Source organism: Haematobia irritans, chromosome 1 (genome assembly GCF_050003625.1).
Source record: "Haematobia irritans isolate KBUSLIRL chromosome 1, ASM5000362v1, whole genome shotgun sequence".
NCBI classification, from domain to species: Eukaryota; Metazoa; Arthropoda; class Insecta; order Diptera; family Muscidae; genus Haematobia; species Haematobia irritans.
In genome coordinates this window covers 41,986,245-42,004,897 of record NC_134397.1, presented here as the reverse complement: position 1 = coordinate 42,004,897, position 18,653 = coordinate 41,986,245, and the positions used below count along the sequence as shown (strand labels likewise).

At 32.5% G+C, this 18,653-nt stretch overlaps 2 protein-coding genes across 2 annotated transcripts in view; one reads left to right on the top strand and one right to left on the bottom strand.

The window, feature by feature from the left end:
- Positions 1-13,521, bottom strand: part of wtrw (ankyrin repeat domain 61 water witch) — a 46,734-nt gene extending 33,213 nt beyond the window's left edge. The window contains exon 1 of the mRNA XM_075290020.1: positions 12,982-13,521. The gene's annotated coding sequence lies outside the window, so the exon portion shown is untranslated. The remainder of the gene's footprint in view (positions 1-12,981) is intronic.
- Positions 1-18,653, top strand: part of mRpS9 (mitochondrial ribosomal protein S9) — a 90,436-nt gene that overhangs the window by 50,906 nt on the left and 20,877 nt on the right. The gene's annotated exons all lie outside the window — the stretch shown is intronic.

The following is an 18,653-nucleotide window of genomic DNA, read 5'->3' as shown; positions in this document are numbered from 1 at the left end:
TTTTTCTCATTGTTATTGAATTGAAAGTGGTTGACTGTGACAACAACGAGAGATGAATTGACAACAATCTAACCAAAGAATAGAAGAAGCAATTTTTAAATATCGTTCGCCATTCTACTATATATACACCAGAATAATCTTTCTATGGGCGTTAGAAGCAATCTGTTTTCCTTTCATATCGTATTCTCATTTTTTTTTTTTAATTTTGCTCTTTTCTTTCCTTTGGATACAAATTAAATAAACGGCATTTCTTAATTAAAGTTATCAACAAAAAAGTAAAAGATTTTATAATCATATGAAAACAAAATGGTTGGGAAATCCTGTAATTGCACTGAAAAAAATATTGTCGTGAGGTCAAAGATTTCATGTCTTTACAATACGAATACACATTTTGCTTAGCATAGAAGACGCATTTATCTAAAATAAAGTTATTTTCCTTGTCCAAAAGTCGATAAACTTTTCAACGAAGTCGTATTGTCCTTATAATTAAGTAATTTGACTTAAAAATTGGTATCTTAACATGAAAGAAAAAATTTATAGGCTAAGGTCAACTTAACTTTAATAATTCAGAAAAATTCTTTAAATTTAATGAAATTGTCTTTAAATTTGTTGTCTTTTTGCATCTTGACTACAAAGCAAAAAATCGTTCAAATATAGGACATGTTTTTCAAAACTTTATTTTAAAGAAGTTTTTTACTTCAAACATAGCATAATTTCTACTGGAAGTCGAGTCTTAATTTGGAAAATAAAGTTGCCGTTAACTCGTTTTTAAAGGACTTTGATAGCATATGAAGAAAAAAAGCTGAGAAAGCGAAAAATTAAAATTTGCTTCCTAGAAGCAAGTACACAAAACCTAAATTTAAAAGAGAATTGTGTCTTAAAAGTATCCTTACTTGTATTCTCCGCTTCTTTGGCTCGGAATCAATACCAAATTTTTTAAAGTAAAGACAAAATCTTTGGAACCGAGTATGCTTTTTTTTCAGTGGGTATGGCGATAAAGGAATTGGTATCAGTTAAAACGTATCCTGTAAAAATCGTTTAAAGTGACAACTTCTATGATCACATCATAACGCCATAACTGTTTTCGCGTAGACTAGATCCTGTATGATTTCTTTTTTTTTTTTTTTGGCTGAGAAAGGTGTCCGTTCCGCATTTGCACACTCCGACAACGAGCGCAACCGCAAGTTAGGTGGCATTCCGATTAAGTTTCAGGCTTACTTAGACTATTCAGCCCATTGTGATACAACATTAACAAAAATACCTATTACATATGGGCACTTCTAGATTTAACCGCTGAACCTTCTCGATTATTTTCTTCATTTGAACCAACCAGATTGTTCCAAAAAACCGTTTCTAGACGGTTTCTATGTCGTTTCGTCTACATTCGGCAAACTAGTACCCACTGGAGACCAACTAACTGTCGTTCTAGTGGACTACACATATACTCAAGAAAAGCTTACTTGGAAAAGTTTACTAAGGATTTTGGTATTGATTCCGAGCCAAAGATGCAGCTTCTTTAAAATAAAGCAATTTTTTAGGGATCTACCTAGCTTTAAATCTAGGATCAATAAAATGAAAATTAGGATAGGAATTTTCATTCTGCTTTTGCGATATATTAATAAAACAAAACCCATAGAAAAAATCATGAACGGCATGCTCATTTCAAAACTATCCGTTCTTGAAAGTGAATCACAACACATGTGGTGTCAAACTGAGAACAGACGGGGTCAAACTGACAACTATAAAATAACACCATGCGTTGTCAAAGCAACAACCAGCGTTCACAATCTGAAAATGTAATGGTTACGAATTTATGAAAAAATCCGCTACCTTAACTCGAACCTGGATTATCTACTCCATACGCGTTAACAGTCGCCTTAGCACATTACACTACCGACGGAGTTGCCAAAAGAACGTCTAACGAATATTTTAAAATTTTTCATGGCAAAAAAAAAAAAAGAAAGCTGTTCATGAAATCGTGAACGCCCGTTGCCGAAACCGTGAACATTCCGTTTTGATTTTTCGTGAACGTTTCCGTGTCATTTCGTTACCGTTCGTTAACGATTTGAAACGTAATTTTTTCTTTTATTGTATTCACCTGCAAACAAATGTCAATTTAGCCACCGTGATGCAATGGTTAGCATACCCGTCTTGCATACACAGGGTCGTGGGTTCAAACCCAGTTTCTACCAAACACCAAAAAGTTTTTTAGCGGTGGATTATCCCACCTAAGTAATGCTGGTGTTTCAAAGCTTCTCTAAGTGGTTTTACTGCATTGTGGAACGCAGCCTATATTTGATGCGTTTTTGTCTTAAATCTAAAGATGCAATGTCTCAGTTAATTTAAAGACGATTTCTTTAAATCAAAAATGTTTTTTGTTTTACTTTAAAGAAAAATTTCCTTCGTTCAAAGACATACGACCAAATTTCCAAGATTCGTATCCTACATTGAATGGAAAAAATGTTTAAGCAAAGATTAAACATAAAATGTACTTATTTTTAATAATAAAGAATTGAAAATAAAAATGTCCTTAATATTGTGTAAATTGCGTATCCTAAAATTTAGTTCGCATAATTTTTCATATTAGGTTAATATTTTTTCCAGTGTACACTCAAAAAATAAATTACTTGAATTCAAAAATTTTGACCTTGCCATAAGGATTTTGAATCCGAGCCATGATGATGCTTCATTAAAATAAAGAAAAAATAAAGACAGTATATAAAGACAGTACAGTACGATATATTTTACAAAGGTGCACATTAGAGCTCGACCGAAGCTTCCGCTTCGTCATTCGGCCAAAAATTGATAATCGACCACGAATCGGCCTTCGGCGTCAAGAGGTCGATTAATCGAAGCCGAAGCTTTTTGAATAATTTATTTGATATTGAATTGTCCAAGTGTTGAATTTGTCTCTGTCAAAACACCCAGTACAAGTAATACGTAACAAAATTATAAAAAAAACCTTTTTTTGTCATTACAATATCAAACTAAAGGGTGATACGGTCAAAATTTGGTTAAGGGAAAACGCGTTTAAATGCGTGAAATCGTTTATTTAAAAAATCAAATTAAATTTCTTTTTCAAGTTCAATTAGTATAAAATTCAGGAAAATATTCAGTTAGGCTTTCGCTTTTCCAAATACGAATTGCCGGGCCTCACGCTTGACACCTGCCATCAGATTTTGTACAGCCACCTTGTCCACCTTCTTCGCCGCAGAAAGCCAGTTTGCCTTGAACTGCTGCTCGTCCTTAGCAATTTTGTTTGTTATTCTTTAGGTTCCGCTTGACAATAGCCCAGTATTTCTCAATTGGGCGGAGCTCTGGCGTGTTGGGAGGGTTCTTGTCCTTGGGAACCACCTGCACGTTGTTGGCGGCGTACCACTCCATGGCCTTTTTCCGTAATGGCAAGATGCCAAATCAGGCCAAAACAGTACGGAACAACCGTGTTTCTTCAGGAAAGGCATCCGACGTTTATTCAAACACTCTTTCACGTAAATTTCTTGGTTGACAGTCCCGGAAGCTATGAAAATGCTGCTTTTCAAGCCACAGGTACAGATGGCTTGCCAAACAGGATATTTCTTTGCGAACTTTGACAGTTTTATGTGCTTGAAAATATCTGCTACCTTTCCCCTTCCTTTTGCCGTATAAAACTCCTGTCCCGGAAGCTGTTTGTAGTCGACTTTGACGTAGGTTTCGTCGTCCATTACCACGCAGTCAAACTTCGTCAGCATCGTCGTGTACAGCCTCCGGGATCGCGCTTTGGCCGTCGTATTTTGTTTATCATCGCGATTTGGAGTCACTACCTTCTTGTAAGTCGATAGTCCGGCTCGTTTTTGGCTCGATGCACGGTTGTAGACGATACACCCAGCTTATTTGCGGCATCTCGGAGAGAGAGGTTAGGGTTTCGCTTGAAACTACCGGCAACTCTCTTTGTCGTCTCAGCGGCTTCCGGTTTTCGATTTCCTCCCGATCCAGACTTCCTGGCTGTCGACAAACGTTCCCCAAACACTTTAATTACATTTGTAACGGTTGATTTGGCAACTTTTAGCGATTTTGCCAGCTTTGCGTGCGAGTAGCTCGGATTTTCGCGATGCGCGAGCAAAATTTTGATACGCTGCTCTTCTTGCTTGGACAGCATTTTGACAACTTAAGAGTGAATTCCAAAATCAAAATAGGAGCAACATTCTACACACACAAACCTTCAAAATGAGGGGTGTTCAGGTTTTTTAAATGCAAAATTGAAAGAAATACGTCAAGTTTATATTGACCAAATTTTGACCGTATCACCCTTTACGAGTACTGGACTGAATTACCTTTTATTTTTGTATTTATGTATTTGTTGAAAAAATATTCTAATATTGAACTAAAACACACCAAATTTCTTTAATTACAAATTTGAGGAAAATAATTGGCTTCGTTTTCGGTCGATTATTGCTTTTTTGCCGAACATCGGCTTCGGCCAACCCTCTTCGGTCGAGCACTAGTGTACATGTACAAATAAATGTTAACAGACCATCCAAATAGTTACAGATATTCCAAAGCAAAAAATGTTTTCTTAATTAAAAAAAGTTTAAACCAAAGATGCAAAATCCTCAATACAATTTTTCGAAGTTTTTTATCTTAATCATAAGATTCAATGTCTCTGTTAATTTAAAGATGATTTCTTTAAATCAAAAATGTTTTTCTTTATTTTAGGAGAAATTTGCGTTACTACAAAGGCATACAATTTCAACGGAGGGACGTAAATTTCAAAGATTCGTGTCCTAAATATAAAGAAAAATATAATTAAAGAAAATATTATGAACCTTCTTTTAATTAAAATGTCTTTATTCTAAGGAAATTTGTCCTTAATATACACTAAACAAAAATTCGGAATTCAAATTCGCCTTCTAGTATAAATTATTCCATTTTGACAAAAGTAAAAAGATTAAAATAAGGCTTCAAATACAGATGGAAGACGTCTGCTATTTTTGCAAAATTTAAATATCATTTCATTAATTTTAAGGAATTTTTCAGGACACCCACTTCAAAATGGGTCACTTAACACTAAAGTTCACCAATGTGGTATCACAATGGACTGAATAGTCTAAGTGAGCCTGATACGTCGGGCTGCCCCTAACCTAACCTAACTCTAAAGATAAAACGTCTCCAATAAAAATTTTTATCAACTTTTGGCTAAAAAAAAATTGTTGGAGAAATGCGCCTTCTATGCTAAGTAAAAATGGCATTTGTATTTATTTTTTTTTTTTTTTTGTATTTCATACTTACGATCATATATTTTTCAGTGCAGTCTGTTACAAGCTTTTTTTTCACATTTTAAATTTTCGCTCCCTTTATCCATTTACAGCAATGAACTAAACTGCAATAAACAACTAAATCCACTAATAAAAATTAAGTTAACGTTGATTTCGTCAAGCTGAATCATTTGTTTTATTTAAATAAATTATTCGTAATTATTTTCTATGGAAATTCAAGAGAATGAAAATCTCATTAAATTTCCATCCTAATTTTAACACAATTCAAATTCTATTGTAACCAATTTACTTTGTCCATGTTTTAACCGGTCAAATAGTAGATAGATTTTTACAGCTTTTTTGCTGCTTTCTCAATAGACAACGAGACTATGACGTCGTTTTCTTTCATTTGATTTGTAGCGCCACTTTAATGTTTACATTTTATTGTCTTTGTTTATATCTTAATTTGTTTTTGTGCCGCTTTGGTTCTCCTTCATTCCATCTTAAAATTTAATGTGAAATATTTGTCATTACATATTAGACTATGCTAGTCTCAGAAACTAGAGATGAGAAATATATTTGTAGTAATACCGCTTCGAACTTGTTAGTTAGAATTCATTCTTAATTACCAACATATTCTTTATATGAATGTCCCTTCAAACAGTGTTAGGTAAATTTTCCGTAAAACAAAAAACTAAGGAGTATAGTAATATTAGGGTTGCATGTTCGGGATTGTGCAACCCTAGTATTGGAATCTGCTAACAATTTTTTATAACTCGTTTTTTCACATTTTTAATGGGAAATTTAAAGTTTTATTATTTCAAATGGGTTAAAAACAGATTAAAAATTAATAAAATAGTGCAAATTATTTATATTTTGCTGAAAAAAAGCTAAATCCTTTCTAGAAAAATTGCGAATTTTTTAAAATATTTGATGTCAAACGTTCCAGACAAGCATTATAATGCATTAAAAATAATAAAAAAAAAAATTAGAAATTATTTATTCGTCAAAATATCACAAAATTTCTTAATTCACATCCAAATCACTGGATTCGCATCACACCTTAAGAAGTGATGCAAATTCAGTGCAACGGCTGTAGAAATTGTGGACATCCGTAGTATGACAAACCCATGTTAAAATCATCGCTTCTGTGCCAATTTTGCACCACTTCCGGATCCAAAAAGAACATTTTCACTACTTTTTTTGGCGACGCTTTTTTGCTGGGTGGGTACTGGTTCTGATATTTTAGCAAGAAATGTAGCCGTTGCAAATAAAGTGAACGACTAATAATGGGAAACCCACAACAAATTATAGAATTGCATGTAACTTCTTTTCTTTTTTCACTGTGGTTATAAATGAACATATCGAAATGTTCGAATGGTATGTTCTTTTGTAGTATATTATTGATGTTGAACTTAACAATTAGTGTTGTTTTAACAAATTTAATGATACAAAACCTGCTCAACCAAAAATGACGCTGCGCCCTCCCTGGAACCTCGTGGTGCCCCCCCATTTGGGAAGCTCTGATCCAAAGCTTCACATTTTTTGAGAAAAATGTCTATAGAAATAAAATTTTGAGACAATTTTCAATAGAATAAAATTTTCAGAATATTTTCAATAGACATACATTTTTTCAATAAAATGTTGACAAAATTTTCTATAGAAGTAGAATTTTGAGAAAAATTTTATTTCTATAGAAAACATTGTCAAAATTTCATTTCTATAGAAAATTTTGTCAAACTTTTATTTCTATAGAAAATTTTGCCAAAATTTTATTTCTATAGAAAATTTTGTCAAAATTTTATTTCTATAGAAAATTTTGTTAAAATTTTATTTCTATAGAAAATTTGATAAAAATTTTATTTTATAGAAAATTTTGTCAAAATTGTATTTCTATAGAAAATTTTGTCCAAATTTTATTTCTATAGAAAATTTGTCATAATTGTATTTCTATAGAAAATGTTGTCAAAATTGTATTTCTATAGAAAATTTTGTCCAAATTTTATTTCTATAGAAAATTTTGTCCAAATTTTATTTCTATAGAAGATTTTGTCCAAATTTTATTTCTATAGAAAATTTTGTCAAAAATTTATTTCTATAGAAAATCTGCTCAAAATTTTATTTCTATAGAAAATTTTGTCAAATTTTTATTTCTATAGATTTTTTTTTTCAAAATTTTATTTCTATAGAAAATTTTGTCCAAATTTTATTTCTATTTTATTTTTATATAGAAAATGTTTGCAAATTTTCTTAACATTTTATTTCTATAGAATATTTTGTCAAAATTTTATTTCTATAGAAAATGTTGTCAACATTTTATTTCTATAGAAAATTACGTAAAAATTTTATTTCTATAGAAAATTTTGTCACAATTTTATTTCTATAGAAAATTTTGTCAAAATTTTATTTCAATAGAAAATTTTGTCCAAATTTTTTTTCTATAGAAAATTTTCTGAAAATTCTACTTCTATAGATTTTTTTTTGCAAAATTTTATCTCAAAATTTTATTTCTATAGACGATTTTATCAAAATTTTATTTCTATAGAAAATTTTGTCAAAATTTTATTTCTATAGAAAATTTTGTCAAAATTTTATTTCTATAGAAAATGTTGTCAAAATTGTATTTCTATAAAGTTTGTGAAGTTCCTGTTAGTTGGAGAGGTAAATTTTGCAAAATCTAATGCCGAATTATAAAAATCAATCCTCGTATTGGTTTCAAGTCAGAGACTCTCGCTTTGTGTAACTTGTATTAACACATAGAAGTTGCACTTAAAGAATATTTAAAACCAGGGTTCTACAACAATTTTTGAAGAGTTCACCGAAACTCCAGGGTAGTATAGAAAACTTATTCGAGGGCTTTACTGTTCATTGGTTTGAACACGTTTGCGGTGAAAATTTTATGTGGTGGCCACAAAAACAGCTCCAATCATATTATTCCGATTTTCCAAATATTATCCGGACAATGGTGTTTCCCTTCTTCATGTTTTTGCGTAAACAAATAGTATGCGAATATCTGCCAAACGTTCCATACTAATATATTTCTGCGTTATCTTTCTCTACAGCTTCTAATTGTAAAGAAAATGTCTTCTGAAAATGAACGAACGGTTTCTCTTTCACTAACTAGATCCATCCATATCTACTACCATTATTATGAATGTGTTTGTGTGTGGGTGTGTAGTGAAATGTTGATCTTGCTTTTCTTTCAAGTGTATTTACACGCTCTGATATAAGATGTCTCATAATATTTGATTTGATATTCGTAAATATTATCACAACGCCAAGATATTGTGGGAGGGGATTACTATCTATGAGCTAGCTACAGACGCATCATTTTCCATTGGTCGATTATGATATTGCCGCTCCGAGCTTAATCTTTCTGGGGTTTCTTTTCCACATTCTTTGCCCTTGAACCTGAGCAAAAAAAAAAAAAGCGCAATGATGATGTCTTCAAATTGAATGTAGAAAAAAAACTTTTAAGATTTATTTTCAAACAAAAAACTACGAAGACTACAACAGCAATGAGAGAATACGACAAAGATGATGTTTTTGTTGTCTTCGTCAACAACAACAAATTATTATTAATCGGTCTTTTGTTGTATTTACTGGGTTAGTAATCATTTTACTAATGGCAAAAAGAAATATTTCTCAATATACGACATCGTATAATGGTCAATATCAGTAACATTTTGTACTTTATGATCGGAAAGTTTTGAATGATTTTTAAAAGTACCAGTTCATATTTTGAGTTAATTACGCTATTGGATTTCTAACAAGAAACTGAGTTTTGGTTGACGTCCTTTATGATGATGCCAACTCGTTATTATAATCAATCAACAACATCAAGCAATTTAATTGAGGAGGGTGTTTGCTAAATTCATGATGACATTTTGTTTATAAATTTATCATATTTTGATTTTGGTTTTTATAAACATAGATATTTAATTAAGTGTAATAATACGTTTGGGGGATTTTTATTTTTGCAAATGAACCTAATGTATTTGAGATAACATTTTTAAATGCAAATTTATAAGGTTATCATTTCTACACAGTTTAACAATTTCTAGAAAGTAACATATTGTTTTTTCAATTAAATGATCATGGATCATGGGACGTATTAGTAATATATTAAATGCATAAGTGATGTTGTTTCTCTAAGCGTATACGTGTTATATATTTGAGTGTTACTTATACGCCATAAATGTTTGGGTCAACGTCAAAATCAGATATTTTGATTTTTTTGTCTAACTCCAATAGAACAATACATCATTTCTTCGAGATTAGCATGTTTCTATGGCATTCTACCAAAAATGGTTGATTTTTTACTGTTTGGTAGATTGGTAGAACTCTTAATGTTTTGGTAGATTTTGCAACACTATAGAAATAAAATTTCGCAAAAATTTTCTATAAAAATAAAATTTTTGCAAAAATTGTCTATAAAAAAATAATAAAAAAAATTCACAAAGAATAGAAATAAAATTTTGACAAAATATTCTATTTCAAAATTTTCCATAGAAATAAAACTTTGCCAATATTTTCTATAGAAATAACATTTTGGCAAAAATTTCTATAAAAATAAAGTTTTTCAAACATTTTCTGTAGAAATAAAATTTTGCAAAAATTTTCTATAGAAATAAAATTTTGACAAATGTGTCTATAGGAATACAATTTTGACAAAATTTTCTATAAAAATAAAGTTTTTCAAACATTTTCTGTAGAAATAAAATTTTGCAAAAATTGTCTAGAAATAAAATGTGGACAACATTTTCTATAGAAATAAAATTTTGCAAACATTTTCTATTTAAAAATTTTTTTATAGAAATAAAATTTTGACAAAATTTTCTATAGAAATAAAATTTTGACAAATTTGTCTATAGCAATAAAATTTTGACAAAATTGTCTATAGAACTAAAATTTTGACAAAATTTTCTACAGAAATAAAATTTTGACAAAATTTTCTATAAAAATAAAGTTTTTCAAACATTTTCTGTAGAAATAAAATTTTGCAAAAATTGTCTTTAAAAATAAAATGTGGACAACATTTTGTATAGAAATAAAATTTTGCAAAAATTTTCTATATAATAAAATTTTGCAAAAATTTTCCAAAATTTTTTTATAGAAATAAAATTTTGACAAAATTGTCTATAGAAATAAAATTTTGCAACAATTTTGTATAGAAATAAAATTTTGGAAATTTTTTACTAAATTTTATATAGAAATAAAATTTTGACAAAATTTTCTATAGAAATAAAATATTGAGAAAATTTTATATAGAATAAAATCTTGACAAAATTTTCTGTAGAAATAAAATTTGGCACTATTTTCATAAGAAATCAAATTTTGACAAAATTTTCCATAGAAATAAAATTTTGACAAAAATTTCTACAGAAATAAAATATTGACAAAGTTTTCTATAGAGATAAAACTTTGACAAAATTTTGCAAAAAAAAAAAGAAATCTGTAAAAATATTGTAAAAATTTTCTATAGAAGTAAAATTTTGAAAAAATTGTCTATAGAAATAAAATTTTGACAAAATTGTCTATAGAAATAAAATTTTGACAAAATTGTCTATAGAAATAAAATTTTGACAAAATTGTCTATAGAAATAAAATTTTGCAACAATTTTATATACAAATAAAATTTTGGAAAATTTTCTAAAGAAATAAATTTTTGACAAAATTTTATATAGAAATGAAATTTTGACAAAACTTTCTACACAAATAAAATTTTGACAAAACTTTCTACACAAATAAAATTTCGACAAAATTTTCTATAGAAATAAAATTTTGACAAAATTGTCTATAGAAATAAAATTTTGCAACAATTTTATATAGAAATAAAATTTTGAAAAATTTTCTAAAGAAATAAAATTTTTACAAAATTTTATGTAGAAATGAAATTTTGACAAAACTTTCTACACAAATAAAATTTTGACAAAATTTTCTATAGAAATAAAATTTTGACAAAATTTTCTATAGAAATAAAATTTTGACAAAATTTTCTATAGAAATAAAGTTTTGACAAAATTTTCTATAGAAATAAAATTTTGACAAATTTTTCTACAGAAATAGAGTTTTGACAAAATTTTCTATAAAAATAAAGTTCTTCAAACATTTTCTGAAGAAATAAAATTTTGCAAAAATTGTCTTTAGAAATAAAATGTGAACAACATTTTCTATAGAAATAAAATTTTGCAAAAATTGTTTATATAATAAAATTTTGCAAAATTTTTTTATAGAAATAAGATTTTGACAAAATTGTGTATAGAAATAAAATTTTGCAAAAATTTTCTATAAAAATTTTGACAAAATTTTCTATAGAAATAAAATTTTCAAAAAATTTTCTATAGAAATAATAGTTTTGCAAACATTTTCTAAGAAAAATTTCAAGCCTTTAAAATAGGGTTTTACAATATTTGAATCATTATTATGTAATTATATCAGATTAGATATAGTAAGATGTGGGCCAAATTTGAGATCTGGTCAGATTTTTCTTAAAAATGTGGTAGATATTTTTTGGCACGATTGGCAATCGCATTTGCAACCCAAAATATAAACGAATCCGAATATAAGCGAATATAAAACGAATGCACTGCGATATTGGTAAGCACCAAGTTGAGGGAGTCATCACCTGTTTATGTACATAAATGGAAGCGTCCTGCAAATGAAATCTATTTATGCATTTATGTAATTAAATACCATCTTTTAATGATACCGCCGAGATTTTCTAAATAAACTGATTATTTGACGCTTTGACTACCATACATTTTTGCATCTTCAGATGGAGTTGCAAATGGACAATATCAGACCACTTTAGGTATAACTCCCATATTAATTGATACCCCAGATTTGGTTTGCGGAGACTCTTGGAGAAGCAAATTTCATCCGATCCGATTGAAATTTGATGCAATTTATTAATATATGGCTTATAAAAACCATGAAATAATTATATATAGTTCCCATATAAAACGATCCTTAGATTTATCCTTGTCGAACGCCTATGAGTCAGACATTATAAACCCATTGAGAACAATCTGTCAAATGTCGAATGCTTTGAAATGGTCTAGAAGCACAAAAAAATACTTCATTGTTATCCAGATTGCTTCTTATATTTTGCGAAACTTCAACTAATGCAGTCAAGCACATTAGCCAAGACGAAAACCTGACAGACATTCCATGAGAACATTTTTAGACAAGTTTTGTACAATCTTCACAAAGACTTTAGACAAATACACAAAATTGTTATTGGAAAGAATTCCTTTTTTGGTATGGAGTAACTAATACTGGTGGTTAATACAGGGAAGAAGCATAGCATTTGAATCGTACCAGATTAATATATCGGTTGTTATAGGATAAAGAACAAGAAAATAGATTAGGTGTCGACCTCATATTTTATATTCCCAGAGGGAATAAAAACACAAGAGTACGAAAAAAAGCGAAACGTATTTACCTTATTTGAAGGGAAACCAAGAACATGCCCGATTAGGTTCAATCTGACAAAATCTGGACTACATGAATCCATGCCAAACATTCAGATTGTGAAAGAAATACAATATTTCTTGTTTCATAAGAAAACCTTGTGTGGTAGTATTAAAAACAAATATTTTGCTTTCAATCATAAATTAATCAAATTCAATTTAACACATAAAGAAATACTGATGTTAATTGATCCGTTCGTTATAACTGTTATAAAATTGGCAAATTTAGCACCTAGATTGATTGTAATCATTACAATAAAAAAAAATTTACTAACCATGAAAACTAATAAACAAATAATAACAAAGCAAGATTTAAAGTTGACATAGGCGAGACGACATGAGGAAAAAAAATCGTTTTAATAACCACAAATTTATTCAAGCAAATCCATAATGTTATAGTTATCCTTGCTAGAGGGGTTAATGATCTTCACTAGTAATCTCCAATTTGTTGTCCATTCTTATTTATGTTTCTCCATAGAAATTCTGATTTTACATAGTCATGAATATCATTTCTCCAATATTTTTTTTTAATTTTCATTTATTATTTGGTATTTTCGTTAAAGGATATCACATTTCAATTTTAAACTTAAAAAATTAAAAATATGAAATTCTTTAAGTGATCGTTAGTTGAGATGCGTATTTGTGGAATTGCAACATATAATTTTTTTTATTATTTTCTTGGAATATTTTTTTTTTCATTTAATTATTTTCTCATTATTTTAGTTTTTTTTTATTTGCTATTGGAATGTTATACACTGGGCGTTTATAGTTTAAAGATTTAACGCCATTTCAAGATTTTTGACCCGTACGAACTTTTCGCCACGACGTTGACTATTGAAATATTCCAAAATCATTTTCACTTACTTTGCAATCGAGAAGAGATGACACAAAAGTTTGAATATAACGTTTTTTTCTACGTTTTTCTACTTTTTTTTTTGAAAATTCTATGTACGTACATTTATGTACGAACGAGAGTAAGTACGAGAACATGCATCCCTCTAGTTGATCCCCCTAAACGTCGTACATACATACATATAGTTTTGTGATCGTCCAACCTACCGCCCCTCACATCCGTGTATCCGTTTATATCACTCAGCTATTGTAGTTCGTTTTGTCTTGTTTTCATTGTTGCTGTTGTTGTTGACGCTATTGATGAATTTAGTATATATATATTAGTCCATTGGTCCGTCCGTGTGTCTGTATGTAATTTGTTGCAAGAGAATTAATATGCGAGGTCCAATAGAGAAGTTCGAAATTGGAATTGTTTTGTTCTCTATTAAAGGGTGGTTAAATTGTAAGGGCCGATGTTGAATGTGAACCACACCTAAACGCCAAGTTTTTTTCCGAATTTTCTTTGACATTTCTCTATTTCAGATTTGACCTTTAATTCTTTATTCAACCGTCGAACTGAACGGACGTGTTTTCTAATAGCGGAGTATTTCATCGTAATAAGTACTTATTACGAATTTCACGTGTGGTGGAAATAATAAACCACCATGCAGCGAAATTCAAAGTCATCCACTGGGTTGCTAACTTCAGGGCCCAGTGGACGGGTAACGACTGAAGTTATAAATTTGGGCAGCGACCAAGAGTCTTCACCATTGTAAGGCCGCTTGTGCTGCCTTAAAAGTTCTCCTGATGAAAGGAGACATAGATATAGTTCTTATTCAAGAACCATACATATATAAGAACAAGATCTGTGAATTAAGCACTCCGGGTTTCAAACTTTTGCATAATACCGGTAACGATATAAATCGAGCATGTATAATTGCTAAAAACGAACTAAACTTGTTTCTGCTTCCTTCATTGAGCAATGCAGACACTGTCGTAGCCAGTCTAGAGATATCCACATGCAAATATTGGGTATCTTCGGTCTACATGGGACATGATAGGGATATGCCACCCTGTGCCGTTAAGACCTTAGTTGAGGAGTCACTAAAAACAAAGACAAAACTCATTATGGGATGCGATGCAAATGCACATCATAGTATTTGGGGAAGTAGTGATACTAATGCAAGGGGAGAGTCGCTAATAGAGTTTATTTTGCGTACTAACCTGGTAGTTTGCAATAAGGGAGATGCACCAACCTTCGTCACCAGGAACAGACAAGAGGTTTTGGACATAACGTTGACCTCTCCGGAACTGAATGATAAGATATCTGAGTGGCAAGTTTTGAGGGAACATAGCTTCTCAGATCATCGCTACATCAGTTTCAGATTGGCTGTTCGTACTTCAAAGACCATATTTCCGCCAAATGTTAGGAAAGCTGACTGGAATAGGTATAGGGAATCGTTCAATTTGATGATACCGGAATTGCCGGAGACAAATATGAGCACTGTGCAAGATATCGAACACGCAGTGGAGCGGATTACGAAGGCCTTCAACATATCACTGAAAGCTGCTTGCCCTAGAGGAAAGCCAAGGGGAAAAAATCGGCCGCCATGGTGGACTACGGAGTTAAGTAATATGAGGAAATCCTGCAGGAAGCTCTTTAACAAAGCAAAGTCCACAAGAGCTCCGGAGGATTGGGACACTTACAAGATGAATCTGAGAGAATATAAACGAGAACTGAGAAGGTCTCAACAAAACTCTTGGGATGATTACTGTAGCATTATTGAGAATACGTCAGAGGCTTCCAGACTACGGAAGGTACTAGCATCCACTAACACCGCTCCAGGTTTCATTAAAACATCGGAGGGAAATTGGACAACGTCCAGTGAGGAGACGTTGGAGGTACTTTTGGACACACACTTCCCTGGAAATCAGACGGTTGAACCATGTTCCGGCGGTGTAACAGAGGCTCGGCGATCACTTCCTATCGAGGAAATTGTGTCGGAATCTAGAATAAAATGGGCTTTAAATAGCTTTGGACCATTCAAATCCCCCGGACCTGATGGAATTACTCCGGCGGAGTTACAGGCAGTGGCTGAAAGAATTATCCCCTGGTTGACGGTGATATATAAACAATGTGTAAACTTAGCATATATTCCAGAAAAGTGGAGGGAAACAAAAGTCGTCTTCATACCTAAAGCAGGAAAAGCCTCTCACTCGAGTGCGAAGGATTTCCGACCAATCAGCTTATCCTCATTCCTACTTAAGACCCTGGAGAGGATGATAGACATGTATCTTAGAACTAGTGTGGATTCAAGTTTGCTCTCGAAACGACAGCATGCATACTCGAAGGGCAGGTCTACTGAGACCGCATTGCATGAACTGGTCAGCTTTATTGAAAGCTCACTATCTGTCAAAGAATACACAATCGTGGCGTTTCTAGACATCGAAGGGGCGTTCAATAATGTCCATCCGAGCTCGATATTAAATGGACTGACAACTCTGAATGTTGATCCAGGTATACTTAGGCTGTTAGACGAACTTCTAATAAAGAGACGTATTTCAGCCACACTAGGGCAAGCAAACATACAAAGGTGTGTGAACAGAGGCACTCCCCAAGGAGGAGTTCTATCACCTCTTCTTTGGAATGTTGCTATAAACAACCTTCTGGTTTCTCTAGAAAAAGAAAGGATAAAAGTGGTGGCATACGCAGATGATGTGGCGCTAGCAGTCAGGGGAAAATTCCCATCCATAATCAGAGATATTATACAGAGAGCTCTCCGGATGACTGAGAAATGGGCGAAAGATAATGGTCTTGGTGTAAATCCAGCAAAGACAGAAATAGTCATGTACTGCAAAGATCGCAAAACTCCCACGGTTAGGCCCATTTCCTTAGGGGGTACTGAAATTCCCTTTGGTGAGTGTGCAAAATACCTTGGCGTTATTTTGGACAGGAAGCTGAATTTTAGGCTTAATATTGAAGAGAGGGCGAGAAAAGCCACGGTAGCTTTGTACTCGTGCAAAAAGGCAATAGGGAAAAAGTGGGGACTAAGACCAAAAATTGTGCATTGGCTATACACGGCAGTGGTTAGACCTATAATGCTATATGGTGTTGTAGTCTGGTGGCCGGCACTTCTGAAACCGACTTGTTTAGATAAAGTTCAGCGTATGGCGAGCTTATGTATTTCAGGCGCATTTAGTAAGACAGGAACAGACTCCCTTAATGTCATGCTACATCTATTGCCTTTAGACATTTTGGCCAAACAGTCAGCTGCAACAACGGCTGTGCGGTTGCGCGAGCTATCGCTGTGGTCGGAAAAAATGTACGGTCATAGTTCGGTCCTCAAAGTAATGCCAGATGTGCCTAACATAGTGGATTACACCCTGGCAAAACCACTTTTCGACAAAAAGTTTGAAACTCTAATTCCCAACAGTGAGGCGTGGTGTACACAGACACCGGGGAATAAAAGATATATAGATTTCTATACTGATGGCTCCAAATTGAATGGACAAGTGGGGTTCGGAGTATATTCTAAAGATCTGAAAATTCGAATAGCGAAAAGATTACCTAATCACTGTAGTGTTTTTCAGGCTGAAATATTGGCAATAAGAGAGGTGGTGAATTGGCTGAGAAGTAATGTTCCAACAAATATTGGCATTAATATATACTCAGACAGTCAACCTGCAATAAAATCCTTGGACTCTGTGTTCCTTAACTCAAAAACGGCCATAGACTGCCGCAAATCTCTCAACGAGATGGCTGAGCAGTACAATATTCACCTAATATGGGTGCCTGGTCATAGGAACATACCGGGGAACTGTGAAGCAGATGTGTTAGCAAGGCTAGGAACTACCTTACATATTCCAGGGGAACTAGAATCTGTTGGTATGCCTCTGGCCACCTGCAAGCTCTTAATGCGTGAGAAGGCTGTTATGATGGCCAATATTCGATGGGAAAATTGCAAGGGTTGTAACGACACCAAGCAAATATGGCCCCATTTAAACTTAAACCGCACACTAGATATGCTAGTGTTCTCAAGGCGTCAGATAGCACTCCTAATATCTGCTATAACGGGTCGCTGCCTGATAGGCGAATTTGCAAAAACTATAGGTGCGAAGTATAATGACTATTGTATAAGCTGTCATGACGTGGAGGAAAAGGAATCAATTAAACACCTCTTGTGTGAGTGTCCTGCTTTTTGTGTAAGGCGTAAGCGAATTTTAGGAGCATATAGCTTTAGATTACTGGCTGACCTGGAAAACGTTAACTTAAGCAGTTTGTTAATGTTTTTGGAGCAATCTGGTTGGTTCCACAAAAGTAAATAATAGAGAAGGTTCAGTGGTTAAGACTAGAAGTGCCCATATGTAATAGGTACTTTTAGTTAAATGTGGTATCACAATGGACTGAATAGTCTAAGTGAGCCTGAAATTTAATCGGGCTGCCACTTTAACCTAACCTAACCTATTTCAGATTTACTCAATTTGAACCATACATACACAATCCAACAACGTGTTAAATGGTTCCAAGAAATGACAACAGTGGATGATCAATTTTCGAAGAAAATCATCTTCAATGATGAAGCGCATTTTCACCTCAGTGGATTCGTCAATAAACAGAATTGCCGCATTTGGGCGAATGAGAATCCAAGAGTGATTGTCGAAAAACCAATGCACCCACAAAGAGTGACGGTTTGGTGCAGTTTTTGGGCTGGCGGCATCATCGCGCCGTATTTTTTCCAAAATGAGGCCGGTCAGACAGTTACTGTGAATGGTGTTCGCTATCGTGAGATGATAACGAACTTTTTATGGCCCGAATTGGAAGATATGGATGTGGACGATATGTGGTTTCAGCAGGACGGTGCCACTTGCCACGCAGCTAACGAAACAATGGCTCTTTTGAGCAACAAATTCAATGGCCGTGTTATCTCACGTAATGGCGATGTCAATTGGCCGCCAAGATCATGTGATTTGACACCGTTGGACTTTTTTCTTTGGGGTTATTTGAAAGAAAAGGTGTACGTCGATAAGCCAGAAACAATTCAAGAGCTAAAGGATGAGATAATTCGGCACATTAACGGCATAAAACATCCATTATGCCTCAGCGTCATCGAAAAAC